The sequence below is a fragment of the Acartia tonsa genome, chromosome 10 (assembly GCF_053477335.1).
Source record: "Acartia tonsa isolate MP-2025a chromosome 10, ASM5347733v1, whole genome shotgun sequence".
Taxonomy (NCBI): Eukaryota; Metazoa; Arthropoda; class Copepoda; order Calanoida; family Acartiidae; genus Acartia; species Acartia tonsa.
In genome coordinates, this window is record NC_137269.1 from 49,117,789 (window position 1) to 49,134,460 (window position 16,672).

The 16,672-nt window shown below is 38.4% G+C and overlaps 1 protein-coding gene across 1 annotated transcript in view; it reads left to right on the top strand.

Annotated features, from left to right (window-relative positions):
• Positions 1 to 16,672, top strand: part of LOC145330853 (uncharacterized) — a 79,851-nt gene that overhangs the window by 34,936 nt on the left and 28,243 nt on the right. The gene's annotated exons all lie outside the window — the stretch shown is intronic.

The following is a 16,672-nucleotide window of genomic DNA, read 5'->3' on the forward strand; positions in this document are numbered from 1 at the left end:
ATCCTGAGAGGCTACAACGCAGCCACCCATCTAGAAAAACAGATATTATATCACATTGCAGGGATTACCACCCTGGTGTGATGGCTAAACAATAGATTTATGAGCAAAGATTGGCAAACAATTTGTTGTGTTGTGATAAAACTAAAAATAGAACAGGCTTGGATTTATTGTGTATTGTGATAACAACTAAAAATAGAACAGGGTTGGTAAACAAATCTGTTATGTAATTGTGATAAGGACAAAAATAGAAGCTAGATGTAATATAACAAATGCCCTGATACACAATCTAATCACCTCAAGCCTACAGCACAACAACAATACACCCCTTATCTCAGAGGAAAGGGAGGGGCCCACTCTCCACTGAAGGAAATACAATCAAGGTGACATAACAGATAAGCCTAGGATTAAGGAGAAAGGGCACCATTACTTCATCACACAGTTACCTCAAACCCACAGCACTCCCCCCTTCCTCACAGGGGGAACGGACGGATTTACCCCCGTCCCCTCACGCGCTTCCCCCCTCCTACCCACACTAGACTAAGTCCGCTCACGGTGTGGAGCTAGTGGCCGGGAACACAGAGCGCCATTTACAGGTAGCGCGACGGAGTGCGGAAATATCATAAAATTCAACGGACAAAGCGGACCAATGAGAGAGCGAGTTGAGGGATAAGTGTGCGTTTTACCTGTGTGCGCGGATTTGACGGTGCGTAAGCGCGTTGCAAGGACAGGAGATTTCACGCACACACACACACACCGGAGCGGAGCTACTCCATAGCATCTAACAGAGGTATTTTTAGAAAATAAAGAATTACAAGCTTCCTCCTCCTATCTGTAGTGTGATAAAGGAAAACCAAATCAGTTCCTGACAGCAGTTCAGACCCTCAACACCTATCTACCCCTACCAGCCTACTCTACAACCTCAGAATCCAACTAGTGATAAGTACAGCTAGGTTATATCTTTGTAACTAAACTACCAACCTAGTGATAAAAACAGTGTTGGCTGTTAGGCTAGAAAGCCCCAAGTGACAAACCATTTACCATATTGCTTTATAACTTTGTGTCCCGCCGTTGAACCGTTGACCCGATGGAACAGCCGCAAGCGCCAGGAGGCGACCAAGCCCCAGGATGGCTCCAGGATGACCCTCAGCCGGCTCCAGCCGAGTACCGCAAGCTGATGCTGAGTAACCTGCCGGAGTATAGAGGACCGCCCAAGCAATCCTGGAGTTCACATATCCGCAGACTCGAGATGTCATGGGCGGCTTACCGCGTGCCACCCCATGACTCCCTCAACCGCCGCAACGCCCTTTTACTGTCACTGGTCGGGCAAGCGGCGGAAATGGCTTCTCATCTGTTTGGCGAGGCAGGCCAAGCCTTGACCTATGAACAGGTCAAGGCCGAGTGTGAAATGTTATTTCGTCCTGCTTTTGAATCCCAGACGCTTAAACAAGCGTTTAGGGATTACAAGCAACACTCGACAGAACCTATACAAGCATACATATCAACCAAGTGTGCCTTGTATAGGGACGCCTACAGCCATGAGGATCTCGAGTTGTTGGTGGACGAATTAAATCGTGGCATTCGTAACGCTAATGTGAAATGTGAGATGATGAGTCATGAGATCACGAGTGTACCTGAGTACACTCGTAGAGCCATGTTCACTGTCACCATGATTACCAAGCAGCTGAAGGAGGGTGTGTGCCTAGTGGACTCTACTGACGGGCTCACTGGATCGGCCAGCATCCAGTTGCCCCAATATGACGAGTCGGAGCCAATGGAGATTGGCGCCTTGGCTCCGGGTCTCCACCAGATGGGGAAGGTCGCTCCAGATGACAAGGTTCCAGGTCGCTGTTTCCGCTGCCAGGGGAGAGGCCACCGAGCTCGAGACTGCCCGACGCCTATGGAAGTTAGCCTAGAGGAGAGACGCACCCAGCCACGCCGTGACCGTTCTGCCAAGTGCGAGCGTTGCCACTATGCCGGTCACACGGCGGCCGAGTGCAGAGCTGACTGGGACCAGGTAGCCAGCCGCAGGCGCACCGCCGACAAGGGTGCCCCTCCAGGAAAGCCCAGCAGAGTGGCCCATATGGAAGGGAGCGCGCCCCCAGCACCACCGCAGCAAGCAGCCGCCCCCAAAGCTGTGGACCGAGCCGACGGGATGCTGCAGTTTGGGACCGTTCCAGCTAGGATCAACGTACTGGGCGGCGCGGCTGAACCCAACCGGGTTGGCCTGGGCTTCAGTCTCAACCACCTGGGGCCGGAGTTGGTGCAACCCTACAACATCGCCGAGCCAGAAGTTCTGAGGCCCCAGCCTTTTAGCCTCAACATGATGGAGCCTGCTCGGCCGAGCCTACCCAGCAAGAGTGGAGGGGCGCTACCCAGCGTCACTGAGACGGTGTACGGGGAGGCCCTGGCGGCCGCTGAACGAGAGGCAGGAGGCGCTAGCCAGCGCATCAACATCGATGTATGGGGCGCCACCCGGCGCCGCCACCTGTGATGACTGGGGGGTGCTATCCAGCGCCTCCCATCTGGTGCCTGGGGCGACAACCGTCGCCGCCACCGAGATACCTGGATCCTGGAACGAGCCAGCCTCCAACCTGGTGCCTGGGGCGACAACCGTCGCCGCCACCGAGAGACCTGGATCCTGGAACGAGCCAGCAGTCCCAGAGGAAGGGGTGACACCCGTCACCCCCAGCCAGCCAGCGCCACCAGCCTGCAGGGAGAGCCCAACTACATGCCATCCAGCACCCCCTGCCATCCGAAGGAACCCAGCTGCCCAGCACTCCCAGTCGAGCCAGGATAAGTTAAATTTGACAAATGTGTTGTATCCAAACCATTGTAAAACCCCAGCCTTGCCTGTGCCCCCTGCACCAGAGGCTGGGGAGATTGAAATTTGGGGATATAAGGACTTGCCTGTGCCATATGCACCTGAGTTCCTAGGGCAGGGGAGGGACGTGAGTCAGGGCGAGCCTGTGCCACACGCACTTCAGCCCCATGCCACTGGGCATGCCATGGACAAGGGAAGGGACCACTTGGGGCTAGGGGAGCCAACACCCAGGCAAGCGCCAGTCGCCTGCCAGTCTGTCATTGGGGAGGGTATCGGGGTGCCCCGGCCACACAAAGATAACGCTCAATGGAAACTTGTATCTAGCCAGGAGCAGCCCAGCCGTGTCCAGCCCAGAGAAGCAGCCGTGACCCGAGCCGAAGATCCCCAGCCGCGTGTGCGAGGTAGATGGCTGCCTGGAAGCTTCTCACACTGGTGGATGGTCCTGTGGGGACTACTGCTGGCAGCCGTGTGGCCTACAACCAGCTACGTCCTGGTGGGATGGGACTGTGCCAACCCCACCCACGTCACAGCCTACAATAAAGAAAAGATGTGCAACACGGAACCTCTACACCAGGAGGTGCCCCTGGGCCATGAAGTACACGTCCTGCAGCAAGTCAAGGTGAGGGAAACAACAGGATACAGTTGTCAGCTCACTGTGTCCCAGTGGACATTCAGGTGTGGGGTATGGGGTCACCTCAAGGTGACCTCGGTCCCCACCCTCATGAGGCCAACCAAGATAGATCCAGAAACGTGCCGAGACCTGGCCAGGAACCGAGTCTACACGCTGCCAGGCAAGACCCAGCCACTGACGTTCCAGCTGAACCATCCCCTGTTCTTCACCCTCGATATGGTGGGCGCCCTCGTCAACAGCCCCGAGGGGGTGGGTTGTGAAGGGGAGGACGTCCACTTCGAGGGCCAGCTGTACCGCAATGAATTAGTGCTCCAGGAGCGACGGCTGCTGGTCAAGGAAGAGACCTACGTAGTAGAGGATGGACGGGTGGAGTCCCAATCCGACCACCTGACCTTGGAATGTCCCCATTCAGAGCTGTCTTGCATCACTGGGGAAGCAACCTACGTGTGGGACCACCTGGGGAGAGATTGCCCCTTGAGGCTGATCCGCAGCCTCCAGCCTAGCCTAGTGATGGATGCGTTCCTGGTTGACCATCAGGCCCAGTTTTTCATCAACATGACCAACCCCACCTCAATAGTGAACTGCGACTTTGAGGCCCATGCCAACAACCACCCAGCATTGTTCGTGGCAGCTGACCCAGCCGCGGCAGCGCTGCCCAGAGTATCGGCCAGGGATGTTGATGTCCCCCTGCAGGCCCAGATACATGCAGGTTATATTGGATTTACTCTGGAGACACGCATGAAAAGCACAGCAGCAGAAGAAGTAGCGGCCAACTGAGGTCAGGCTGCCGCCCAGACGGTCAACTTGGCAGCCAGTGCCCCAGCCGCTGCCAACAACAACCAGAATGCCCCACTGCTGACTGTCCCAGCAACAACTGTGCCACCCGCCAACCTGACACCTGCCGGCGCTGAACTACGTGTCCAACCAAAGCCAGCCTCTGCCTTCTATCCCACGTTGGGAGCCCATCAACCACCCAACGGCCCTCCCCCGAGTCCTGGGGAAGGGGTCTGTCGACCCCCTCCCTATGCCTAAAATTAATGATTGAATCTGCCAAGTTTTATTATGGTTAACTGTATTGTTAATTCCCCCCACCCTTTCCAGGGATGGGGGATCATTATTGCCCAAACTGACTATTGTATATGTATTATAATGCTTTTATGTTATGATTATTTATTCCTATCTGTGTAGTTATTGTTTGTTGTATATAGCTTTAGTACCCTTTAGACCTGCAATAAAGTGACAACTGAAATAGATGTTGATTATTATTTAGTGAATGCTAGAGAAGCGTAGCTTCTCTATAGTAAGGTGTCCACGTCTGTCACACTGCCGTAATCTAATTGAACTCCGGTGTCTGCCATTTATCCTCGGCGGATACCACAGTTGCACCTTTATATAATAAAATACAGGGCTTATTGAAAAAGAATAGTCTTTTATCGTATCGTATTATAGACAGTTTTCCACGGATACCGAAACGAAAAGTAACATGATCAAAACCAGTTCTGTTAGCCCCTAGGAGCCGAAGTTCTGGGATAACAAAATTGCTATTAATATTGTGACTTTATTTTAATAATCGTAAAAGACTTGCTATAGTACGATAAAATAATGATTTTTAATTTTTGCTTAGAACTGGTTCTAATTTAGCAGATATTAATTGGTTTGGAAGCCTTACTAGATAAGACTTTCGGTTAAAAAAAAAAAAATATTCATTTCTCGTATTCATTCGAATCCGGTGGATAGGAACCGGTTCTCATCCATACGAAAAAACTATGTCTAGCATCGTATTATATCCAGCTTTCTACAAATATAAAAATGTACAATCATAAGATTAAAACCATTTTTTTAGCCCGTGCCTTTAATTAAACTGGTTTTAATCTAATAATTGTACATTCTATATCCGCGGAAAGCTGTTTATAATACGATGCGAGAAATAACTATTAAATTTGGCTTAGAACTGGTTCTAATTTAGCAGATATTAATTGGTTTAGAAGCCTTACTAGATAAGACTTTCGGCTAAAAAATCAAAATATTCATTTAATGAATCTGGGTAAAAAATGGCTTGATACTTAGTTTATCAACTTACCACTAAACAAACAAAATTAATAGTACAATCACCAGGGAGGGAGGGGACATTGGGCTGATTTTTCTCCTGGTCCCCAAAGTTTCATAATAAATTTTTTATTATTCCATGGCTTTACAATTTTGGGGAATTTTGTTGAATTTCGATTGGTTTGTTCATTAAGCTATGATTGTAATCTACAGAAGGGGTAATTTGTGTAATATCATTGGGAATGTGTATTTTATGTATCGGCCATTGTCTTATCCCTTTAGATCCCTGACAATTATCAGCCCCAATCAATATGACACAAAAAAGTATCTATAGCGTAATATATTTTCCATAATTGAAAAAGTTTGTGACAAAAGTTATTACGTCAAGTTATGCATAGAATAGAATAACAAGGATTACAACATCCATAAAAAGCAAAGCTCTGAAACGGTAGGACAAGCGAACATTAACATTTGTAGAGTGTCAAAACTGAATAGTCAGAATATAAATGTATAAAAGTCTAAAAAATTGTAAGTAAATTTGTTGATAAACTGCTGAAATACAGAATAATATTTAAGGACATACTTACATATTTAGGACTTGATTATAGAGTTACTTCGCTTATGAAATTGTACTTTGTTGTCCTAGGAATCAGTATTCCAAAAATCAGATCAATCAGGTAATAATATCACATTTAAATTTGTGGATCATGGAAAGAAAACAAAGTCATTCCTAATTAGGACAGAAGTCACTGGAAATTGATCTAAGGAAGGCTACTTATGTCCTTCATCTAACAAATTCTAACTTAAGGGAGGTGACTTATGTCCTTTGTCTGACAAATTCTTACATTAGGAAGGCTGCTTATGTCCTTCATCTTGCAAAACATAGCAAATTCTTGCAAAACATAGCAAATTCTTGCAAAACATAGCAAATTCTTGCAAAACATAGCAAATTCTTGCAAAACATAGCAAATTCTTGAAAAACATAGCAAATTCTTGGAAAACTTAGCTTTTCTGTCCTTCACATAGCTAATTCTTGCAAAACATAGCAAATTCTTACAAAACATAGTAAATTCTTGCAAAACATTGCAAATTCTTACAAAACATAGCAAATTCTTGCAAAACATAGCAAATTCTTACAAAACATAGCAAATTCTTGCAAAACATAGCAAATTCTTGCAAAACATAGCAAATTCTTGGAAAACTTAGCTTTTCTGTCCTTCACATAGCTAATTCTTGCAAAACATAGCAAATTCTTGCAAAACATTGCAAATTCTTACTAAACATAGCAAATTCTTAGAAAACTTAGCTTTTCTGTCCTTCACATAGCAAATTCTTGCAAAACATAGCAAATTCTTGCAAAACATAGCAAATTCTTGCAAAACATAGCAAATTCTTGCAAAACATAGCAAATTCTTGCAAAACATAGCAAATTCTTGCAAAACATAGAAAATTCTTGGAAAACTTAGCTTTTCTGTCCTTCACATAGCTAATTCTTGCAAAACATAGCAAATTCTTACAAAACATAGCAAATTCTTGCAAAACATTGCAAATTCTTACAAAACATAGCAAATTCTTGCAAAACATAGCAAATTCTTACAAAAACATAACAAATTCTTACAAAACATAGCAAATTCTTACAAAACATAGCAAATTCTTGCAAAACATTGCTAATTCTTGCAAAACATAGCAAATTCTTACAAAACATAGCAAATTCTTGCAAAACATAGCAAATTCTTACAAAACATAGCAAATTTTTACAAAACATAGCAAATTCTTGCAAAACATAACAAATTCTTACAAAACATAGCAAATTCTTACAAGACATTTGCTATGTTTTGTAAGAATTTGCTATTTTTTGCAAGAATTTGCTATGTTTTGTAAGAATTTGCCATGTTTTGCAAGAATTTGCTATGTTTTGTAAGAATTTGCTATGTTTTGCAAGAATTAGCTATGTGAAGGACAGAAAAGCTAAGTTTTCCAAGAATTTGCTATGTTTTGCAAGAATTTGCTATGTTTTGCAAGAATTTGCTATGTTTTGCAAGAATTTGCTATGTTTTGTAAGAATTTGCTATGTTTTGCAAGAATTTGCTATGTTTTGCAAGAATTAGCTATGTGAAGGACAGAAAAGCTAAGTTTTCTAATATTTTGCTATGTGATGGACCAAAAACCAATTTTATGCAAGATTTTGCTATGTGAAGGATCAAAAAGCTAGGTTTTGTGAGGTGAAGGGAGGCTACTTATGTCCTCAATCTTGCAAAATCTTTGTTAAGGGATGCATGTAATGCCCTTTATCTAACAAATTCTCACTTAAGGAAGGCTACTTATGTCCTTCCAAGGAAGGTGACTTCTGTCCTAATTTAGGAATGACTTTGTTTTCTTTCCATGATCCAAATTTGTTGTTAAAAAAGTTTTTAAATGGACGTATGGACTTTCTGGTAATGATTATAGAGTTGCTGCGCTTTCTAAATCGTACCTAACTACTAGCGGAATCACCATGCAAAGTTTGAAATCGATATGACAATTCTAACATACCTGAATTTACGAAAAAAGCTATCCGTTCCAGACGGACAGTCGGACGGACCTACCCTAATTATAGAAAAGCTTCGCTGTCAGATGATACAATATGTTACTATATAAGTGTAGTGGCGTATACAGAAGTTTAAATCCTCATAATAAAGTAACAGGATGTATGTCTGTATGTCTGGTGTACCAAAGGATCTCGCTAACCGCTATACCGATATGATTCTCCTTTACAATATAGCCCCAAAGAAGACATGGAAAGGTTTATAACTATTTAAGGGGAGGGTACCACCACCATCCCAAGAGAAATCGCCCTTTAGAAAATACACCAAATTCTTTTTTAGATCTAGGTAGGTTTAATTACCCCCCTCCCCCCTCCTCAGATTTCCCCCAGAGTTAACATTCAAACCTTTTTATAGCACGAATTAATAAAGGGATAAGACAATGGACGATAAATTGGTTGAAAAGTTTTGACACTACTAAATTGGTATCAACAAATCGAAACTGAATTTAATTACCCAATGTTTTTGATCCAACAAAATATATATAGAGTGGTTATAAAACTTTGGGTACCAGTGTGATTTATTTTCAACCCTCTTGTTATCGCTCCTATTATGTCCTATATACTATTCATCCTATTTACGTATACATTTATATACATTTATTGTGTCCCATTATAATACAAATATACATATGTCATTTATTTATCGTAAGGCAGAATCTTTTATAAACCGAAGCTTTTCTATAATTAGGGTAGGTCCGTCCGTCCGAGACATTTAGCCTTTTTCGTTAATTTAGACAGGTTATAATTGTAGACTGTACAATTTTATAAGCAAAGCAACTCTATAATCAAGTCCTAAAAATGTAGCTTTGACCCTAAACAGTATATTGTATTTAAGAAGTTTTGCAACAAATTTACTTACAATTTTGTTTAGACTTATGCTTTATAATTCTGCTTATTCAGTTCTGACACTCTACAAGTGTGATGAAAATATGACCAAACGACAAATAAGATATTAAAGCATACTGAAAAGAAATGCAGGGATCTAAAGGGATAAGACAATGGCCGATAGATTGTTGTAAAATGTACATACCCAATGATCATACACAAAATTACAAAATTCAATACAAGACCCCAAATTTGTTAAGCCAACAAATAAGAAACATTATTAATAAACTTTGGTGACTAGTGTAATAAACAGCCCAATGTCCCCTCCCTCCCTGGAAGAAATATATATTTATCATGTATTGAATGTTTGATATTAATGATGTATATTGTGTATGTTGACAAATTAGCGTGTAAACATTCTCTAGCACACTGGGTCACACATAAATAAAGCTGTACCATGAAAAATTAGCGTGTAAACATTCTCTCTACCACACTGGGTCACAGATAAATAAAGCTGTATCATAACAAATTAGTTTGTAAACATTCTCTCTTCCACACTGGGTCATGGATACATAAAGTTGTACCATGACAAATTAGCGTGTAAACATTTTCTCTACCACACTGGGTCATAGACAAATAAAAAATTGTAACAATGATTACAGACCTAGACTTTATATGATGATTCCTATAACAGTTAGATACGATTTAGGAAGCATAGCAACTCTATAATCATTACAAGAAAGTCCATATTTCCATTTAAAACATGTTGCTTTTTAACCTTTTCAATAACAATTTTTTATGTGATAATTATCCTATTCATCTGATTTTTGAAATACTGATTTCTAATACAACAAGGTACAATGTTATAAGCGAAGCATCTCTTTAATCAAGTCATAAAAATGTAAGTATGTCCTTAAACAGAATCCTGTTTTTTAATGGTGTTGCAACAAATTTACTTCAAATTTTGTTTAGACTTATAAATTTATATTCAGCTTACAATTTACAATTCAAATGATAGTTCGATACACAGAGTAAATTACCAATAGGCAGGCCAGTATACATTTTAATTGACCAATGGTAGGTCAGTATGACGTCATATAGGCTTCTTAAAAAGCTTCAAAAGCTTATTCTATGATTTAAACTTAAAATATTTTATCAAATGAAAAAATATTAAATTGACTAGATTCTTGCAAGAAGGAGCAGATAGGAAAACGATTCTGCACCCAAAATTAAAAAGAACTCATATTTTCAGTGTATTAAGCAACTTCCATAAACTTTACATGACCAGAAGCACAGGCTGATATAGGGTAATTGATAAATTGAGATGTAAAACCATAATGTAACATGTTGTACTACAGGGAGGGAGGGGACATTGGGCTGTTTATTACACTAGTCCCCAAAGTTTTATAATAACGTTTCTTATTCATTGGCCTAACAACTTTGGGGGCTTTGATTGGTTGGTTTTTAAGGTTGAGTGTCTAAACATTTCAACTACTGATTGCAGAATGGGGTAAATATGTGTATCATCATTGGGGATGTATATCAATTTATCGGCAATTGTCCTATCTCCGGTTGTACTAGGGAGGGATATAGCCAAGTAATTTTTGCCAGCTGGGTGTTTAACTTCAGTGGAGAAAATCTGGTGTAAGATCCATGTAATAATATATCCATTTATATTATATGTTGTATCACATATTGTATTTACATGGTATGTCGTGTATTAATACGCCCTTTGCCCTTCCCCCGATATTTCTGTGATTGGATATAGAATGTACGTGGATGTTATGACAGGGGAAAAATTGTCTTAAATTTGGGTTCCTATTTCTCCTGTCATTTATTGGTAGGTTCGTTCGTCCAGTAGGAAGGATGGGGTAAAGGGGCTGAAAGGGGGAAATAATTATGTTAGCCCGCTGTGAGTTTTACTTTATTAGAGAACAAGAAAATATGGTGTAAGATCCAAGTAATAAAATATCCTTTTAGATAATACTTTGGATGTCTGTGAATTTAGAAATATATCCAAAGGCAATACAAAATACTAGAACAAATGAACAAACTAAAAGCTAGGGAAATCTACAAAACATTCAAAACAAAGAAATTGTAGAAAAAATAAGGATGATAACAACCATAAAAGCTAAGCTCTGAAATGGAAGGACAAACGAACATTAACACTTGTAGAGTGTCAGAACTGAATAATCAGAATATAAATGTATAAAAATCAAAACAAATTGTAAGTTACTTGTTGAAAAACTTTCTAAATACAGGATACTTTTAAAGGAAATTCTTACAATTTTAGGACTTAATTATAGAGAAGCTTTGTTTAAAACATTGTACTATGTTGTCCTAAGAATCAGTATTCCAAAAATCAGATGAATAGGATGATTATATTATATGTGAAATTTTTTGTCAAATAAAATAGAAAATCGGCATGTTTAAAATGGACGTACGGAATTTCTGGAAACGATTATAGAGTTGCTACCCTTTCTAATTCGTACCTAGCTACTACAGGAATCATCATACAAAGTTTGAAATCGATAGGAAAATTCTAACCTGTTTAAATAACGAAAAGAGCTAAATGTTACAGAAGGACGGACGGGCCGACCTTAATTATAGAAAAGCTTCGCTTAAAAAAAACAGAAACTAGGAAGCAGTCTGTCTGCTAGTGTAATGAAACCAATGATGACAAGATCCATCTGGTTTAACGATTATAGAGTCGCTACGCTTCATAAAAAGGTACCTAATTGTGCAAAGTTCAATATCGATAGGACAATTGTAGCATTTCTATGTCTACTTTAACGAAGAGAGCTAACCGTTACGGACAAACGGACGGGCCTATCCTAATTATAGAAAAGCTTTGCTTTTAAAAATTCTTAAATTGTCCTTTTAAATTATTGATAAAAAACTTTAGCAGCCGGTAAAATCTCAATTTTAGTGGGTAACTATGACGGACATATCATACCTATATAGCAGCTACGCTACTAAATAATAAATTATTGAAGAAATGTCCAACTATAAGTATCCCAAAACTTGTTATCATAGTTATAAGAGACTAAAAACTAATAATCTTTTTCCTCTCTACCTAATCGAGCCAGAAAAACTTTTTTCTTACACCTCTCCCCACACCCCCTATCTCCCCTCTAACACCCAGGGAGGGAGGGGACATTGGGCTGTTTATTACACTGGTCTCCAAAGTTTTATGATAATGTTTTCTTATTCGTTGGCTCAACAACTTTGGGGGTTTGATTTGAAGTTTGATTGACCACCAATTGTAATCTACAGAATAGGTAATTTTTTGTATCATCATTGTAGATGTACTGGAATTTATCAGTCATTGACTTATCCCTTTAGATCCCTGTAAAACACCAATATTTGAGTGTTTATTCACTTCTGCATATTTTCACATTTTTGCAACAAAACAAGGATGACAACATCCATAAAAGTGAAGCCATAAAACAGTAGGACAAACGAACATTAACACTTGAAGAGTTTCAGAACTGAATAAGAAGAATAGTAATCCATAATTTCAAAAATTCTTAAATACAGGATACTGTTTCAGGATATACTTACATTTTTAGGACATCATTATGGAGATGCTTCGCTTATAACATTGTACCTTGTGGTAATAGAAATCAGTTTTCCAAAATTCAGATGAATAAGATAATCATAACATACAAACATTTGTTGCAAAAAAACGTAAAAAAATCAGCTTGTTTTAAATGTACTTTCTGGCAACGATTATAGAGTTGCTTCGCTTCCTAAATCGTACAAAAACGATTCAAATCGTAATAGAAATCACAATTTGAAGTTTGAAATCTATAGAATAATTCTAACCTGTGTAAATTAACGAAAACAGCTAATTGTTCCGGATGAACGGGCCCTATTTATAGAAAAGCTTTGCTTTTAAAAAGATCATAAAGCAGTTAAGCTTATAGTGGGTGTTTCATGATGATTATCCTATAATATAAAGTAGTAAGGTTCTTTTTTATGTAGTTTAAGATTTAAAATAACTGTTAAACCGATTGAGTTCTCCATTTAAAGAAAGCTTCAAAATGGTCCTGGGAGGGTTTTAGGCTATTTTATTTTCAGATTCAAATCTTCGAATTGTTTCATCTAATTTTCTGCTCTCTCCTTATAATACAATTACAGAGCCCCTACATGCTAACGGCGCAGCCGCTAGTATGCTAAATAGGAATAAGCATGAGCTATTTGGGCTGTTGTAATGCTGACATGATAAATTGATGTGATCACATGCGGAAGTTATAGCATACACAATATTTGTGGAAGTTTTGGAATGTTACGCAGTAATTCAGATTTAGGAATAAGGAATTGTCCATAATAAAAAGTCGATTACGGTCGGTAGATCAAGCTATCCCAAACTTTCTTATGCTAAGGCCTTTAGTAAATAAAAAAATAGCGGCTTGGTTTTTTTTTACGTTTTAGATTTAAAAAGAAAAAGTAAGAAAAAAATTGGGGAAGGGGCCGTAATTTTTCTAGGGAATGTGGTGTTACCCTCACCCAAAATAATCATAATCCTTCCCAGGACCATTGAGTAGCTGCACTGTAAAGGATAACCGTATCGATACATCTGTTAGCGAGATCCTAAGATACAAACAAAGCAGACAGAAAGACAAACAGAGATCCTGTTACTTTATTATAAGGAATATTGAATATGTGGTGGAATCTCTAGGGTCCAAGCAAATTGTATTAACAATACATAGGACAAAAAAAAAGTAATTTGGAAATGGGGGAAAAATCCAGCTATGTCCTGAAATTTCATGGAGGGAGTGGACATTGGGCTGTTTATAACACTAGTCCACAAAGTTTTATAAAGTTTTTATATTCGTTGGTTTAACAACTTTTGGGGACTTTTATTGAATTCTGATTGAATGTTTAAAAGATTTAACCACTAATTGTAATCTACAGAAAGGATAATTTTGTGTATTATCATTGGGGATGTACATCAATTTATCAACCATTGTCTTATCCCTTTAGATCCCTGTGAATTTTTGTTTTATTATTGGCTTTTTTCTTTGGGATAAAAAACTATTTGAATATAGATCAGAATATTTTGTACCCCATAAATGGATATAGAATAAACGTGGATTTATTGACAGTGGACAATTTTTTTTGTTAATTTAGCTTGCTAATAGGGTCCTCATTGGTCAAGTCGTGCATGCAGTGGAGGGAAGGGTATAGGGTAACGGAGTGGATGAAGGGTATTGTTATTTTATCCAGCTGCAAGCATCACTTTATCATGAAAATCTGGTGTAACATTCAAGTAATGATTAACCCATGACCTTTACTAGAATAGTAGCGCAGCTATTTTTAAAATTGGATTTAACGTTCGTCTATGTAGTTTTTATCTGATAGTCTACAGTATCTATACAGTATCAATTAATGAAAATTATTGTTAGATTGTTGTATTTATGCTTTCTAGCGGCTAAAAAACAAAGGCTCTTTTAAAAATGTAGTACAACTTTAATAAAATAAGAAACAAAAAAGAAACATTTAAAATTTTATGAAGGTAAAATATAAAATTCATCTTAAAATAATATAGTGTATAAATTACGGTCAAAACTTCTCATTGATAATAATAAAAAGAAATAAATAGGAAATATGTAAATGGAAGCGTTTTTATGCATGTTAAACAGTTGGGGTATAATAGTAATCTATATATTATTACTTGGATGTTGCACCAGTTTTTTATGTGCTCTAATAAAATGATGCTCGCAGCTGGCTAAAATTACGATACCCCACATCCCCCACTCCATTACCTCCCCTCCTCCTGGATGAATGAACTGACCAATAAATGTTATTCGGCACCCCTGGGGCCAACTAAACTGGAAATAATCGTATAATTTTTCGTTCTGATATCCGTGGAAAGCTGTCTATAATATGAGGCGGTAAATAACTATTAAAGCTTCCGACTGTATTAACAATATATGGAATAATATGAAAGTGTGTGTGTGGGTGTGTGTGTGTGTGTGTGTGTGTGTGAGTATAGTTAAGCTTTTTTATATTGTATAAGAAAAGTGAATATTTGTTAAAAGAAAATGTATATTATTAAAAGCTGTTCTCCAGCTAAAGGATCTAAAGGGATAAGACAATGGTCGGTAGGAAAAGATTTATCTCTCTGTAGTTTTTCAATTAGTTGTTGAAACGTTTTGACACTCAACTTAATGAACCAACCAATCTAGATAAAATAAAAGTCCCATAAGTTGTTACGCCAAGGAATGAGAAAACGTTATAGTAAAACTTTGGGGACTAGTGCAATAAACAGCCCAATGTCCCCTCCCTCCCTACACAAAGGTCTTCATATTTATATGTTGGGTCAGGATAACATTTTTAGCTCTTGGCATGTCATATCTCCTTTTTCATAAATTTGATGCTTTTAAAGCCCTATATGCAGGGACGTTCAAGCTTTGTTATTTTAAGGGGGGCTAAAATGAGGGGTTTCAAATGTTTTGATAGGGGTAATATAATATATATATTTTTTTTTGAGGTGGTAAAACGAGGGTTTTGTAGTGTTAAAAGTGGTTTTATTATTATTTATTTTATGCACTTGCGAATAACAAGATTTAAATGTAAAACCTTTTTTAGTTGATGCAAGAATAAATAAATAACTATTAAACTTTTAATTGAAATTCTAAGGAAAAAAGGTTAAAAAATTCACAAACACCATTCTAAAGTTTAATATTGTTATATTTTGTTACACGCTTATTATCATTTATAAAACAGACGGTATTATGGTTTAATATTGTGGGTCTAATGGTCACTGCAGTACGACTATTTCAAGCCGTTACTTTAAATTATCATATCTGGATTTAACAGTAAATATGCAATTTCAACGAAAAAGATCAATTAAGTTGATAAAGAAAAAAAAACATTGCTTATGTGTGTTTATTTTTAGTAAAGATTACTAGAGCCCCTTAATACTAGAGCAACGAAAAAAATTCAAAGAAATTGCGTTTTAAAAGAATATTGAATGTAAAATTAAAAGATTTAGAATGTAAGTAAAGGAGAAAAGGATAATGATTATGACCAGCACAGAGATGGTTCTCAAAAAAGAATGCCGCGTTTTTTCGACATTTTTTTGACATCATTGATTGATTGAACGAAGACGATATCGTTATACAGAGTATACAACTTAAGAATTCAAAATTTTAAAATTATTATTTTAGCAATTTGTATAATGTCGAATACAGCTCTAAAAAGATGCATTAATTAATATACAGCAAAAATGGATTGGAGATAATTTTTTTTCTTCTATGAAGGCCGTACCAATAAAAGCGAAATAATTAAATAAATAGTTGTATACTCTGTTTAAATTTAGCTAATCAAAAAAACGCGGCATTCATCTTTCAAAAACCCATCTCAGCACAGACGAACCAATATGTTTGACATTAAGAAAAGCTTCCCAAATTCTCTTTGGTTCTACGGTGGTGTTACATTTAACTCAAGAATCATCCTGTGAAAAATTTCATTTAGTTAGTAATGTTTCAATCAAAAGATAAAGGTTAGACTTTATATAGGAACTAGTAGCTGCGCCCGTAGCATCTAGGGGATTTGTTTTTAAACTATCCCAAGACAAATATCTGAAAACTAAATAGCCTTAAACCAGGGACATAGGCGAAGCTTCTTTAAAAGAAGGACTCAATCGGTTTATTAGTTATTAAGATTAAAAGCTTTATGTTATAGGACTAGCGGCTGAGATAAGGGATAAGAAAAGTTAGAAAAATATCCTTAAATAATGGCATTAGTTCAATCT